Source organism: Cyanistes caeruleus, chromosome 2, assembly GCF_971803275.1.
Source record: "Cyanistes caeruleus chromosome 2, bCyaCae1.hap1.1, whole genome shotgun sequence".
In the NCBI taxonomy this organism is placed as follows: Eukaryota; Metazoa; Chordata; class Aves; order Passeriformes; family Paridae; genus Cyanistes; species Cyanistes caeruleus.
In genome coordinates this window covers 74,573,109-74,589,495 of record NC_141702.1, presented here as the reverse complement: position 1 = coordinate 74,589,495, position 16,387 = coordinate 74,573,109, and the positions used below count along the sequence as shown (strand labels likewise).

The window sequence follows — 16,387 nt, the reverse complement described above, 5'->3', positions numbered from 1 at the left end:
GTGCATGACTTGGCTTCCTGGCAGCTAATCCAGACTAGGCAGTAGGTCAAGTGTGGGTTTTATCTAAAAGTGTGGGTTTATCTTTATTTAAATAAAGAATGAGGACAATTATACTCGTGTGTTTTCACTTTTGCTCTCTTAATGGGTAATTTCAACTTTCTTTCACTCTCTCCTTGTCAGCTCTGCACGCTGCACAACAGTTCATCTAAATCCTCCTAAAGACATCAACTGCTGGCTGAATCCCATGGAAAAGTAATTTTAAGAATGGATGAAGTTTATAGAGACAACGTCTACCCAGACAGTAAAGGTGGAAATGAATATGCTTTCAGTGGCATTGGAATAAACCTGTTTTATTAAAACGTGGGTGCCAAGCTTTCCTTTCCTGTCAGCCTACACAAAAGCATGAGGCAGGCATGAGCCCTCTTCCTCTATGTAGGATGTCTTCTCAGCAAAGAGGGTCTCTGATGTAGCTCTGCAAGCTACTCCTGCCTTCAGCTTGGAGAATGTAGCTGTCAGGTGCAAAGAGAGAAAGCAGAGTGAAATTTGCTTATCCAAGCCCTTTTCCAGCCTGCAGCTAGAAGATACCATCTGGTGTCATCCAGTATACTGTGGGCCACAGGCAGGAGCTCCACATTATGTATTGTAGACTTCTCACAACACATTTCACACTGGTCAGACTGGAAGGAGAGGGACTGGCTCTTAAACTGCACAGGAGGCTGAAGCCCTCTTTTGACCAAAAGGAAAATGTTTATCATATCAAATCAGTAATCTCTTCCTCTCACATTAGAAGCCACCATAAAAGCCTTGGCCTTATAGTTGAAATCCTTTAAGTCAAATCTAGCTTGTCACCTGAATCCTTGCCACAGGAGGAAAGTGCAGCCTCAACAATGACATGAGCTGCAAGGGACCCAGCTGAAGCTGTCCAAGGAAGAGCTGGGCACTGGCAAGCCCATTCTCCACCACTGGAGGTGGGGACATCAGACAAGTGTGGGAGCTCTGCCACCTCTGTGGCACAGGGCCAAAACTTGTACCTTCTCTCTCGAGCCAAAACAGAAGGCAACCCACTCATTATGGGTGAGTGATGGGGAGGAGAAAAGTCCTTCACACAAACACAGTTAAAATTGCTGATGATGTTACACTGTCTGTGTGTTGAATACATTACAAGTCTAGAGATGAGCAAAAAGTGGTTCTGATGATGAGTTACTTGAGTGTTTGGTGTAAGCCCTTCCAAGAAGAGGAAAAAAGCTGTATCACATCACAGCATCAGATGGAACATCACTTAAGAACACCTGCCTCATGTTAAGGAAACCATAAAATGTGTATTAAAATTAAACCAAAAGATGATTAAAGTTGCATCTCAAAACATTCCCTAGCCATTTTCTTTTTCTTTAATAAAAAATAACTTTTGATTCCTGTTCCTTCACTAGAATTGTGGGGGGAAAAATGTGAGAAAATTAAAGGAGAGAAATAACTTCAAAATCTCATCGTTTACTGCAAAATGGTCATGCAAGACTGGATAGACCACTCTTCATTTATACAAATACTTTAACTTCTAGTAATATTGCTAGAAATTAACAATGCTAAGTTTTTCCGAGTTTTTCAAAGGATAGGGGTCAGGTAATACACTTTTTGCATTTACAAATAAAACTTTTCTTTCAAACTGTTTCATTGTCCAGGTTATCACTTGGTAAATTTGCTCTAAATTTGTAAAAGACATTAAATAAAAAATTCGAGCATGGAACTGTGTCCTAATTTATATAACAAACATGGCAATTTATACAGCAACCTTTATGCCCAGAACAGGTAAATTCAAAGAGAAAAAAAATCACAGCTATAACTATGCACAATAAAAATATCTGGGTTTAAGATTAGAAGAGAGCAAGGGTCACCACATTTTCCAGTGCTGTAGAAAAAGGATGTTATTTTTGTTCCTTTGCAGTACAAATGAGCTTAGTAGGCCCAACATGTGAAATACCATCTGGACAGAACTGACTTTATGAAAAGAAAGAGGGATGAGTTCATAATCATACGACCACTTTTGACTTCTCTCCAGAGCATGTCCTACTTAGGAAAAGAATGCAAACTGCAAATGAAACCCTCACTTATCCTCAGCAACCTGACAGTCTGGCCCAAGAAATACTGCTTAGCCTGGCAGGCCGGGAGAGCGATGTGTGCATCGCACGGAGGTGTGAGGAACGCGGCCACCCCGGCTCATCTGGCGGGGCACAGCTGCAAGGGGAACTGTACACAAAGAGGGGAAACAAGTGGCTCTGAGGGGAGGAGGTGAGAAGGGGCCTAAAGCAAAAATGGGAGATACTTTGGTTTCCTTCATATCCTGCCTTTCAGCCAAGCATTTTTCATCGTCAGCTTACATGAAAAGTGGTTCTTTACCAAAATAGTTTTCAGATGCCAGAACGAATCCCTTTGATTAATGCAATTAAAATTGGGTGTGTTTCTGAGTCTTTTCAAGCATTCTTCAACTCAATCTTTTAAACCTGCCCCGTTTTTGTGTTCTTGGTTTACAGCAATTTTGCACAGGGACATAATGAGCTGGAAGGGAAGGTGTGCTACCAAGATTGGGGCAAACACCAATCAAGTTTCTTCTAAGCATTTTCACCCTCCTTATTTCTGTGTCATTCTTCAACCTACACACCCCCAAACATTCTCATTGCCTTCATGCCACTTAGTTTCTGTGTGGAACATCAAAAACCTGGATACCTTGAGCAAAATTCTTTCCTTTAGCTCTTTGGCTTCCCCCTTATAAGAAGCAGCAGGTTTCTGAATCCTATACAGAACTTTCCTAGCCTAGTAACACTGTCTGAATAATTAATATTTCTCTCCTCTTTCTTGGTCCCTTTCCACCCTATGTCATTCCTATGGTATGCAGGTGTAGATGAGTTCCTTCTCAAATTTACAGTACAATGAAAGGATCATCCCAAGCCCTCCAAGAAAAACACAAGGGTGTTAAACTTCATTCCTCACAACTGAGAAGTTACAAGGAGCTGAGACACTGGATGAGCATGTTCCTAAACCTGGGTCCAAATTTAAACCTTGCTAGGCAGCCATCTGGCTGGAGAACACTGCAGGGAAAGCAAGGAGCAATTCCACCACCATGGGGCACAACTACTCTAGCAAAACCACAGCGAAGCCACAGCCTGACAGGCAAAAATGCTGTTCTGCTGGAAGAAGGTTTTGTCCCAGAGAACAACTATCAGTAGAAGAATTATTTTGCCTTTGTACAAGTATTTCAGCCAGAAGGAATGAGGCAGCAGGTCTCCTGCCACGGCAGATCGTGGCAGCTGCCTCTGCTGTTGTCCTGTACGAAGCACAGCTTCGGGAGGAATGACTTTGGATGGCACAATACCAGTCTGAGTAGCACTGTTTGAAGGCACAAGTGCTTTGTTTAACTATAACATAAGTTGCTCTCCTCTTTCAACTGCTCAGATCCTCTGCTTAGAGAAACCAGGGCCAGCTGCTCCATAATGGCTCTTACAAAGGCACCAGAAGGCAGACTTTTGGAAGACACGGCTGAAAATTTCAAAATTCTGAAAATAATCAGAATTTTACTGTTGACTTGTGAAAGAAATAAAAATGGTTCCATTTCAACAGGTTTCCAACACTTGGGTACTCAGTTTACAGAGTAGCATTTATCACTATTTCTAAAAAATTTCTTAGCATCACAGTACTCATATATTTGTGTAAGATATTTTATACTATAGGCAGAGTAATCTATGCTCCAGATCTACTGAAGGTGGGTGACACATCTCCATAGAAATCAAGGTAACAGTTTTAATCAACTAATACTCCTTTCCCTTATTTCATGTATCTGGTAGACTTAATTCAACAGGAAAATTCAGATTAATGGAAAAGTTGCAGTAAACCAAGTCCATATTTTCAGGGTTGTTGTAAAAATTAGGGTAAAAATCAACATACAGGCGTAAAAAAAAAAAAAGGGAAAGGTTAAAAGAGGAGCAAGACAGCAAGAACCAAAACCAAGATCACATTTCAATGACTTAAGAGGATCAAAATGAGCAAGTGATACATAAATTATCAAAACCAAATGTCAAGCTATAACTCATCCTAACCCAAAGAATAATGTTCTTGAATAATCATGCTGTAGTACAGTCAGTCATGAAAACCACTTGTTCACATGTTGGGCAAATTAATCAGACTCTGCATATTCTGGCACAGAGGTTCATTTTTTGTTTAAATAATTGAAAGATTGCTCTGGATTTTAGCATTTCATATGTCCATTGAAACATAGTTCAGCTTTCCTTTTTCTGGAGACTGGGATGCTTTTGTTTTAGCAAGCAGAAAAAAACTGTGATAGACAGAAGAGTTACACTAAAGGGACAACACCATATTACTGGGCTTGATTCTCAGGTGACACAAATGAGCACTGATCCATTGATGCTAATGAGTTACACACTCCTACAACACTTCAAGATCCAGCTTCTTCTCCTGCTGCCTTCTTGCTGTCACTTTTTGCAATGAGTTTTGGTTTGGGGCTTCCTTCTCCTCCCCACTCCCCCAGCTAAACTGTCTAAATATTCAGCTACAAGCAAGCATGTAAGAAACTCAACTTTTCGATTTTATATCCTCAGGTTTTCTTTTGAGCTGTTAACTATTACAGCCCAGTGGGAACTGCAGCCAAAAGTCTTCACAGTCCTGCTGGTTCTGTAGTTTAGTCTTCCAGTCTTAGTCTGAGAAAGATAATATAAAAATATTAGACTATTTAATACTCAAAACCAAGAACAAATCAAAGATAGCAAATACCGTGATAAATCTTAGAAGATTTTCTAAAGATATAGTTAGGAACAAAAATCCCCTAAAATATACTAAGCTTCCCCTTGAAGATGGGACAAACATGTTTATTCCTCCATTTAACTCTTTTTTGATCACCATCATTCCACTCAGAGGAAAGCAGCTCTTTTTAATTACTGATCAAGATCCTTCAGGAATTACAGAAAAGGATTCCCACATTAGTTAGATGTGTTTTTCCTGAGATCAGCCTGCAAAGTGGAAAATCTGCCTGGCTACATGTTAAGGACATTTTGAACCCATATTCCTTCCCCCTCTCTGCAGTACCTAGGTCAGCACAGATTAAATGTTTGGAACACCATGCCTGAATCCTGGTCCTCTACACTGTGTAAAGTTTCCTTCAGATCTTAGTAGCTTCCAAACTCCATGCCTGATAGAGGAGAGCTCCAGACAGTGTTATCTGGGTTGGTAACACAAAATAGCATGAGCTAATACTCTGTGGACAGTGCACCTGCAAGGTGTATGAGCCAAATGCATATGGGAGAGATATGTAGGTGAAACAGAACTGAAATGAGAGTCAGTGGTAATCGAGGAATTAGATTTATGTCCCCAGACAGAGTGCTCTGCACTTCAATGAAAGCTTCTCCCACATTGTCTGCTCTGCCTCTGAGGGCATCTCTAACACTGTCTGAAACCTGCTGGAGAACTGGCTCTCAAACACAGCCACATCACAAACTGATTCAGGTCTCTGCAACCATGTTATGTTTGTGTATATCAAACTGCGCACCCCTGTGAACAGAGGACAAATACCTAAACATTCTTACAGCAATAATTAATTGCTAAATTGAGATAGAGATATTTTTTCTCGGAAGTGTTGTTTTCTAGGTTTACTGAAACTAAATTTCCCTTGACACCACTCAAAAGAAGCCCCAACATCATAACCCAGTGTAGGAGAAGCAGAGGATTTAAGATTATAGGATTAGGATGTTTTTACTATTCTAATTCCTTCTTCATCAGTAATGTGTATATGTGGATATTCACCACAAACTATTCGCTGTCCTAGTTAAAAACAGCGGTTTCACTCCTTTTTCCCAGCAGGGAGGTGTTCACACCATAGCTGATACTAACAAGCTCTCTTTTTAGGGAAACCAAGGACAGGATAAGCAAAGGGTCTGAGACACTGACATGGATAGTTTTCTTACAGTCCCTTTGGATTAGAAGGGAAAAAAACCCACAAAAACACTAAACCCTACAGCAGCTGTATCACATACAGAAAGGGGACTCTTCTGTATGGGACTTTTGAGCATTAAGGTTTCCTTCTTCTTCACCTTCAACAGACATCCCACCAAAAATTGAGATTTATAGGAGAAATGGGCATTTTAGGAAAACAGATGCTTATAAGTAAACAGGTATTATCTGTAGTGTTTTTCAAATGTTTAACCATGCGAAGTCTTGCAGTAGGCAAAAGCCCCAACCATACTAATTGCATAATTTTCTTCAATAATAGATATATATTGCATGTAATACATAATTTATTATATATAAATAGTATATCTTGAAAAAGATCTGTTGACTTTTCAAATTCAAAAACAATATTCCCAGAAAACATAACTTTAGAAGCCTGAGAGGACTAAGGAATAGTCTCAAGTACGAGACAATTTGCAGCGTGGCAGTTGATGTCCAGGGATGCCCACTTAAAAGCAAAATAAAGTTTTGGTCAGTATTTTTTTTTTTTTCCTTCCAGTAGCTGGGAAACAAAGCACAAAACAAATGACAAGTAAACATTCAGCCACAGGAAGCCATTAACAACAGTGGGCACCAATTAGGGCCCAGCAGGTATCCTTTACACCGCCTGGTGCTCTAGCTCCTCCTCAAATACTTTGGCATAACACTCACAAAACTCAGGCTTAGGAAACAACAGGCTGTTTCATTTACTCTGCAATTTGTAGCCACATATTCCTGCTGATAGGCCCATAAACCTGTTTGTAGTCTTCTTCTGTTTCCCTTCAAGTTTGTGTCATTAGAAACTACAATTACTGTCTGTCCAAAGAGAATACTCTTCAGGAAAGAAAATAAAATTGAGATACTGTGATCCTTTTCCTCTTTGTGTCTCTCTCATTCCTTTTCAAGTTTTCCTTTGGAGGAGAGTGCATGACACAATGGCTGATGTCAGGCAAATGGGCTCACTGAGAAAAATATGTGTGAATTCTCAGATTTTTGCAACAAGGACATTATTTTTTCAAATCACAAATTTTCCAGTAGAACAGAATGAAAAGCACATTGTTCTCAAAAGTAAGTCAAAGTTTGCAAGAATCAAAAAGGAGCAAAATATATATTCTGCTGCAGCCAAAACTGTTGCACAAAATATATGCAGTTTTGAGATCCTTATATCAACTGTAAAATATTTTGCATCTCCTATCCAAAAACCCTCAATAAATAGCCAAGTCTTTTAAAGTCACTGATAGATTGTGCCTTACTTCTTCCCTTAGAAAGCACAGAGTTTTACTGAAATGTGACACAGAATAAGATTCTCACCTTTACATCGAGATGTTAAAATAGAAAATAACGAAGGAGGTTGCAATCTCCCAAACCAAGATTTTCCCAGCTTGTCATGGTTCTTCTGAAATGAAAAAGTACTTTTGTGACATTATAGCACTACAAAAAGCAGAGGAAAGTCAGAATTCAGCCCAGAGAACTGAGAGATCTTCTTAGTGAGTGTCACGATACAAAACAATATGGGTGAAACCACCCATTCAGCTCCACTAAATCAACCTTTGTCTTACACCCATCCACAGCCAGGGTGCTCTCATGTGCCATTTCTGTTTCTATCATCACTGCTAGATGCAAGTTAACTAAAACATCATCAGCTGAAGTTAAATAGTTTCTTGATGCTTTTGGCATTACAAGACAACAAGGAAAGCAGTAATTCAGAGCTCTCCATGTTTCTCTTTGACTTTTCCTTCACTTTTAATAGTTTTTCCCATTGTTTTTTGCGTTTAAAAAAAAAAATCAGAGAAACATCAGCAAATGAGTTCTACTTTCTGATTGCACTAAATTTTAAATCCCCACTGTCTTTTGGCAAGGGTGTGCCCAGTTACCCATCGCTTTGCTGCCTCTGCTGACAGTTCTCACTGAAGCTCCCAACTCCTGCTGCTCCAGCAGCATGACAGAGCCTCTGCATGCAACAGCCCCCACAGCCAGCACTGAAAATCATCTGTGACAGAGGGATAAACTCTGCAACAGAATTCCCAGAACACCTATCCAATGACTTCTGAGGAATAACCAGATATGTACCTTGAGCCTTGTGCAGTGTGTCTCAGTACTGCCATACAGGTGTGTGGCATTGAAGTGTCCTTATCGTGGCCAGGTATTGGCAGCCTAGAATCCAGAAAGATCATTGACAAACAACCCACAGTCCTGGTGTGTACCCAGAGGTCCCCTGTCTGGTGCTTGTGTCATGGGAAGTGTCTAGGAACCACTGAGGACTGCACCAGCCCTGGCTCCTCACCGCTGCTGCTTGGCAGCTCGGCGCTTCGAGGAGACCATGTGGCCACCAAGGTAGAGGAATTCAGAACTTGTCTGATTCCTCTTGGCTCAGAAGGGAACCGAGTGCTGAAGGCTCCACATCACTGTTTCCTGGCCTGCTGGGACAGGAGCACTTCAAGACAGAAATTAATGAAACAATCCAGGTGCTGACATTCCTCAGCAATACAGCAAAATGACATGTGAGGAAGCCTGAGTAGAGGAAGCCAAACCTGCTTGCCCATTCCCACAGATGTAGACTTATCAAAGAACTGGAGTGAGCAGACTGCTGGTGTGCTGCTCTGTGAATACATGTGAACTCAAACATCCTCCTCCACAGCTAAATGACTATAGCTATTGTGGACATTTACAGAATTTCCAGAACGAGGTTTATTTATTCCATTTGAGATTAGCCTAGTCTGGCCTTTCCCAGGTACCAGGCTGGTTTTTTCATTAAACTCCTGTGGGAGTTTCACCCATTACAATGAGACCTCCTCTGTTTCTCTGTGCCTGTGTAACTTCTCTGCATACAAGCATTTTAGTTTTGTCTTGATATTTCTCAGAAAGAAATTTGGGACACAAAATGACACACCTAAATACTGATCATCTGATTGCACACAAATCCATACATAAAACACCAACTAATAGGAAAGGTGTTATTTGCACAACTGAGTGCATAAATATTAGCAACCCTTTCAACACTAAGAATATATCTTTGAAAGCTACATCTTAAACTCTAAGGTCAAAAGAGGTGGTGGCCCTGCTCTACAGCCACCTAGAAATCAGGTGGCTCATCCAAGCCAGTCATCTAGGCTCCTTCTGTATTCAAGCAAGAGAGATAAGTGTCTCCACATTGCCATTTATCCCATTCTAGGATAGGTGAGTAAAACAGGTGAGATGAATCCCTGGCATGGTATCTGCTGGGGGAGGGTGAAGAATTGCTTCCTAGATAACTCCCTTAGGAGAGATACTTAACTTTTAGCAGCTAATGTTGAGAGGAATCCCATGCTACAAGATTAGGGAGGATTATAAAGATTCACACACTTGTGAAAATTCCCATTATATTGGGCTTACAAAGAAAGTCAGAATTTAAATTTCCCATGCAAACAAAACCATCTTACATTCTCCATCATTCAAACTGCAGATCACTATATCTGTTATGGTCACAGATTTGTGGAAGTTTTGTGTGTTCTCGTAAAGAAATAATGATGTTCTGTTTTCCCAGGAAAATGAGGTTCACACTCTGAGTATTAAGAAATTGTCTGTTGCAAATCTGTTAGCCATTTAAATATGACAGCTATACAAAAAAGCTTGAAAGATTTAGTGGGAGCATGTTACCAAGTAAAAGAATGGATCTGTCAGTTCTGCCAAAGAGGAAAGGTGGGAACATGTCATCACTCCTGAGATCAGAAATGAAACTTAACCCAGAGAAGGAACTTGCTTAGCTCACTGCTTCCATTCACCTGACACCACAGTGTCAATTAGAGACAATAGTTTTTACACAGCTGCTGTTCTTCAGGAGTTCAAGGTTCTATTTAGGTTTTGCACAGTGTCCATTCAAACAGTAAATCCAGCTCTCATCAGTAGTATCTCTCAGTGGTGCCTCCAGCACTGCTGAAACCAGTGGCACCATTTATTTTTATTCCATGCCAGCCAAGTGTGTGTTAGCATTTGCTGCCTATAAATGCAGGTCATTCCACACAGGCAAATATCTCAGAACAAAAACCTGCCCAGCACAACTGGGCACAGTTTGCAAGTTTTTTTTTAAACCACTAATAGTTACATTAAATAGGGGAAAATATTTAATACTTTGATGAGATTCACACCTGGCATTCTTGCAGGGCTAACTCTTAAAGAAAAGAAATTGAAAAATTCACACTGTTACTAGTAAGATATATAATCTCCAGTCACAGTTTCTTCCTGCATGTAAAAAAACGATGTGTTTCTTCACAAGCCCTGAATAAATTAAATTCAGAAACAGGTTGAGAAAGGGGCAGACATTGTATTTACTGTTTTCCTCTGTTCATTTTCTACTGTCACCCCCTTTAGGATTTTCCTTTCTCATGTCAATTATTTACAAAATGGGGAGAAAGCATACAGATATGATTAAATGAGCATATGATTAAAAGTGGCTCTAAATTCTAGAAGTCAGAGCCCAATGCCAGAAAGTAAGTAAAAAGTAGGCATGAGATCTGCCTTTCTCTGCGTTGCTGTGGCCAGATGAAGAGATTCACAGATATCTACCAGCATTGTATTGATATTCAGGTGTTGAAAAGCTACTGTCACAGCCACGACTGAAACACCAGCTTAGGTACAGAGATTCACATCTCGTGTTCCTTCACATGTAACTAGAACCCTGTCACACTGACACCCCCATGGAAGTCCAAAATGGGTGAGGAGGGGAGAAAAATTTCATTTCCTAGTTACTTTACGACCATTTCACCTGTCTTGTCCAGAAGTCTGGTGCTGCATTTGAGTAATGCAAGCACTGGGAAGGCTGGAGAGGTGTGAAAGGGCCGTAAAAACAGTCCTTTCACCAGGAACACCAGGAGACACCATGGAGACCATCAGGTCACAAAGTACAGTTTTACAGCCCCAGTTTGCAGCCAGGCTGCTCACAGACAGCCAAAGCCTGGCCTTCTGCAGGCAGTGAGAGGAGCAAAGCAGTGCTGGCTCCGCTGGATACACCCACTTACTTCCACCCTCCACAACCCATCTCATATGTCCATTCCCACAGGGAGCAGCTGTGAGATTTGAGGTCACAAAAGTGGTGAATTTGAAGCATTAAAGCATGTATTTTGGTGCATTGCTTCACTGCAGAGGTACTTTATGGGGGTTTTCTTGTACTACCTCCTACATCCAACGAAGAAACAGATGCAGGTTCTCCATTAGAAGAGAATCCAGCTCTCGATTTCTCCTGCAGCCACTTTTCCCCTCTTACTCTTCAATATTTTCTAAATTATTTTCTTCTGAAGAAAGCCTCTGAGAAAAATTTTAAAACTACCATCCTTTAGTCCTACACACTTTCATTTTTCAATACAGTCTAGCATAACCAAGCCTGCAGTCTTTCAGTTATTTTTGGGGTTTTTTTTGCTGCAAATAAATAGCTGTTGAGATTAAAAATGAGTGATTACCTGCTAATATACCAGGGAATTGCATACCCAGGCTAAAGATTTTAAGTTATACAGGCTTCATCAGTAAAAGTGACTCAAGAGGACCAGGAGTCTCAAAGCTCATAAGATGCATTAGGGACTCATTAAGATTAATGAAACGAGTGGAATCTGGGAGCACATCTCCGTCCAAATCTGCGTTAGCACAAAACAGAGGAAGCTGAACCTGCAGAATGAAGGTCAGTGCTGAGGACCCAGCACCCAGCCAGGTTTGTTTTTCCTCTGAGCCACCTCTAGTGTGGAGCTGTGAACCACAACACCCACAAAGCCAAGCCTGTCCACCCATCCAGCCTCAGCCCCACGCCGTGATGTGAGCCTCCAGGTGCCCAAGGGGAGCAGCTGGAGGCTCACTTCAAAGTAGCTCTGAGGTAATTAGCTCTAAAGACTTTTGCTACATAAATATTAATAGTAATATTGTAATGTGTCTCAGGTACTTCCAGTTTAAAACTGTTGGGATAAAGAAAATTTAAAGTTTGCCAGCAACCCTGGTCACTTCATTTAAAATGCTTATTTTCATTGCCACTGCTGCTTTCCTGCTCTATACCCAAAACACTGCAGGGCACACCATAGCCATGTAGCACTCATGAACATGAGTGAAATTAGACATCTGCAGGCCTTTACAACAAAAGAGCTGAGATATTCATTTCTAAAAGTGTCTAAAAGTAGTCTCCTACACAGGTAGATCTTGGGCAGAAAAGAAATTGTTCATTTTTATTTTTAAATCTAATTTAATTTCCATACTTATACTAAATCCATGTACATAACTCACAGTGGAGAACACACAATTTAAACAAGCTTAAGACCCTAGAAGAGAAGAAAACTTGAGCTGTTGTTCCTTTTTTGGCTTTGAAGCCCACATGGCACAGTTGACAAAGCTACAAAAGTTCAACCATTTTGTGTGTGCAGGTCCAGGTAGAGGAGGTCTGCATTTTCCAGTCACCCATGTTTTCATTTAACATAAGATATAATGGGAAATAATGCTGTGCAAGCCATGAGCAACAATGTGTGAGGCACTCCTGTAAAAAGAAGCATTAACATACTTTTACAAATTGTTATGACAACTTAGTAATTGGATACAGCAACTTTTCCAGACCCATTGGCACATGAGTGTGGGAAGAGCTTGCCTGGAGGCTGCTGGTTCTGCAGGACAGTAGCTGCAGGCAATTCAGGGGACACTTTCACTGGCAGCTGCACATCAGGAAAATAAAGGGAAAAAATACTTCAGAAAAAAAAAATCTCCAAGAACAAAATATAAAAATAGACTTTTGATGGTTTGAACAACATAAAGCTATTGGAAACTGAACTCTTACATTAGATTTAATTAAAGAACGTAAATAGCTGGTTTGATTTTAGAAGCACTTCAGCCTCCATTAACAAATGAAGGTTTTCTTAACCCTCAAGCTTTAACAGAATCACCTAAGGTTTTTTTTTTTAAACAATTCCTAGCAGCTCATGAGGCACATTTGAAACTAGGCACCAGCCAAAAGTGTGCATGCAAGGATCTATCCTATTCCTTCCCCAGCCGCAACTCTCAGCTCTCACTTAAACTATGAATTTTAAACTTGTACAAACCTTTTATTTCAGTTCAGTGTGACTTATATTAATTCAGTCTAAACCCACTGCTTACTAACATAAGCTAAACAGACGGAATTCTAAATTACAATGACTGTTAAAGACAAGGTATTTCCACCGTGATATCTAAGTCAGTATGAAACTGATTAGACTTTTAGAGACTTTCAATTTTGTAGTACACATAAAGCCCTAAAGTACTTAGAAATAAGTATGCTACTATTGTTTGCATAAATAAAGCAAAACTTGTAAGACAGAGTAGCCTTTGTAACCTTTTCTTAATAAGATTTTGATAAAATACAAGTGAAAATACTCTGCTCAACACTTCCCTAACTTTTACCTATAAAGAAAAAAAGGCACAGATGGGTGAATATTTTTCAAATTGATTGATACTTTACACAAGACAAAATTAAGATTCAGATGTCATGATTAAAGCAATTCTCTCCCAATGGTGACTGCATCACTCCAAAAATAATTCAATGCAGTATTCCCCTGCTAAGTATGGAGAAAAGTGTTTCCTTTAGAAGAGGAAATTCTCTTAAGGAAGTTGTTTTAGGCTAAATAAAAGTTCAGGATGAAGCCAGCAAAAGGTGTGAAGGATTTCTCTTTGATTTCCCAACTTGTGTATTTGGGCTCAGACACAGACTACATTTTATGCACATATTAATAGGATGCTAATAAGCCTACAACTCTACTTTGACAGGGACCTGTAGTGACAACCTGATATGTGGCACCAGATATAATAGCTGTCTTAAGCAGGAGATTTATTTCCCTCTCACACAGGGGCTGAATCAGACGACATATTTTTTAATTACAAGTTCAGATCAAAATGTCACACGAAGTCAGGCTGTTGTTTTTGTTGTAATGTTTCTCAGTTAAAATAAACATTCAAAAGATCGAAATAGAACCCAAGCCTTTGACACTAGGAGCAGCTTTTGCTCTTCACTGGTAACCTTCCATGCAAAATGAGGCCACTCTGTTGCAAACCCCCGTAAATTACCAGGTCATGAAAACAATCCTGGTATCAAAAGCACAGAAATTGGCAGCATTTATTTCAACAGATTGCTGCATCTTATGGAAAACTTGGAGAGAGATTCTCTCTAGCTGCAAACTGCAGAGATATTTCAAAGTTAAATCTTCTTGGAACAACACTGAAAAATTGATAAAAGTGATAAAAAGAATAATAAAAAATAGTAGGTAAGGCTAATCTCAACCATGTATTTATCCTAATTTCTATTTACCATTTAAAAATTAATCCAGAAAATACATGTATTATATCTGGTGCCACATATCCTAAAATTTAATTTCACTGCACATTCAAGAAAGGCTTCCAATACTTTCTCCCCCAAACAAAATTTGTTTTTACCATTTCAACTTGGGGATTTTTTTCATATTTCTTGAACAACAAAAATAGACAAACTTTTTTTGTCATTAGACACTAAAAAAGGCCTTTTGCTTGAACACCCCATGCAAAATGGAACTAAAAAAAAAAAACAACAACAAAAAAAAAAACCCCAATAAACCACAATGCACAGTTGATTTTCATTTTAATTTGAAATAAAAATTCTGGAAAAGTGTGATTGTTCTTAACCTGTTGACATAGAAGCTTCTTTCTTTTACTGACTGTTGCTTTGATGAAACAAAAAAATATTATAATATTTTATTATAAATTTATTTATATTTATTAATTTAGTATTTATTAAAAAACTAAAAAAAAAGTTTTGTTGTTCTCTAAAATAAAATTCTATATGGCTTAAGCATTTTACATTTTTAAAAAATATATATATAGATGAATATTTTTCAATATGTTTATATTTCCATTCTGGTCAATTGATCAGGATCCATGTATGCAGCTACTAGTAAAACTGTGTCAAATATCTTCTCCTCTCCTGGGATGATTCTCAGCTTCAAACTTCTTTCTGTCATCTCAAGGCTCTGCTGACAATGACTTCAGCCATCGCCAAAAAAAAAAAACAGACAATTGTCACTCATCAGTTCCTCTTGTCTGTCAGCTCGAAGAAATTAATGAAGCCTTTCTCTTTCTTAGTGTGAAATAAATGAGTTCTGAAATTACAGAGTAGTTTATCAATTTGGAAGTTGACTAAACAGGACTGCCCTCCCCTTTCCTGTCGTTTCTGCTTAGGGAGTTTCATCTGTTCACTTGACCTTCTCCTCAAGGGAACGAGAAGAGCAGAAGCAAAGTGCCACCCAGAGACGTCTCATGCCTGCATTGCAAATGGTTCCAGATGTCCTCGTGTCCGTGCAGCTGACTTCAAAGGGCTCTCCCAAAGGTGACCCAGGTCATTCTGGAATGAGGCACCTGCTCTGCTCCAGAGGGGCTGCTCCTCGCTCACACAGCTGGGCACAGCAGCTTACACAGAGATGTTCTGCTGTAAATCACACCTGCTCGCCTCATCTCTGCGCTGGACACGGGTCCCTCACCCTCCTTGCAAAGACGGAAATCCAGCTGCGAGGAGACATCTAGGAAGGTCCAGAGCTTCAGGCACCGGCTTCTCCCGCAGAGGGAGGAGGTCTAGGGGACCTCCACAGTGCTGTGGTGTTTGTGTGTCTGGTTAGAGGGACACTGAAAGAATAGCAACAAGTCAAGCAACTACTATTACCTCTTGCAAAATCTGCTTTGGTTTCCCAGCTGCAGGACTTAAAAAGCTGGGGTCAAAAGAGGAACATTTATATTTTCACAAAACAGACAAACCATAAACCAGAGCTCAACCTGTAGGCTGCACTTATGTAGGCTGCACACAGAGATATTATGCACATATACAAGCTGGTGTAACACACAAAACACACATAAACGCACTGCTGGTCACGTTCTGTGCTATAGGCTGTGAGATGTGAAGGGCACGTGTGCCTGCAGCCCCTGGGCAGCTGTCCTGCAACTCTTTGGGTGCTGTTCAGACAATGTTCCAAAGCCATTTTGTCTTACTGCTTCAAGCACTATCTTTGAAACCAGTAGAGCATTTATGACCCTCTGCCTAGGAGCTTCCTACGTGTGTAAAATCAAGCCAGCACCAAACATTCACATCAACCTTGACAGGCTCAGTCCAAATTCTGACGTGTGGCAGCTGTTAAAAATCACAGGGGAGTTACAGAATCCACTGAATGCCTTTTGGGAGGGGTCCAAGATATTTAACTATTAGGAAACACACATTGTCTGTAAGGTGATGGCCAACCCTGCAGTCAAAACTGAAATGATAGCATTTCTGTGCAAACACAAGTTACTTTTGATCTCTGCTGCCAGGGTCCCAAATGTCAGAGTGGATGCAACAATTCCACCATTGTGGAAATTTGTGAAGGCTCCTCTGGACACTGGGTGTATCCTACCATCACTGGCCACAACCTGAGTC

General features: G+C 40.1%; 1 long non-coding RNA gene across 1 annotated transcript; it reads right to left on the bottom strand.

Moving 5' to 3' along the window:
* Nucleotides 1–1,468: 1,468 nt before the first annotated feature.
* On the bottom strand, nt 1,469–7,383 carry LOC147654925 (uncharacterized). The gene is made up of 3 exons (XR_015283447.1): nt 7,297–7,383; nt 3,655–4,703; nt 1,469–3,573 (listed from the first exon to the last, which is right to left on the bottom strand). It is a non-coding gene; the product is annotated as an uncharacterized LOC147654925 (long non-coding RNA).
* Between the last annotated feature and the right edge of the window lie 9,004 nt (nt 7,384–16,387).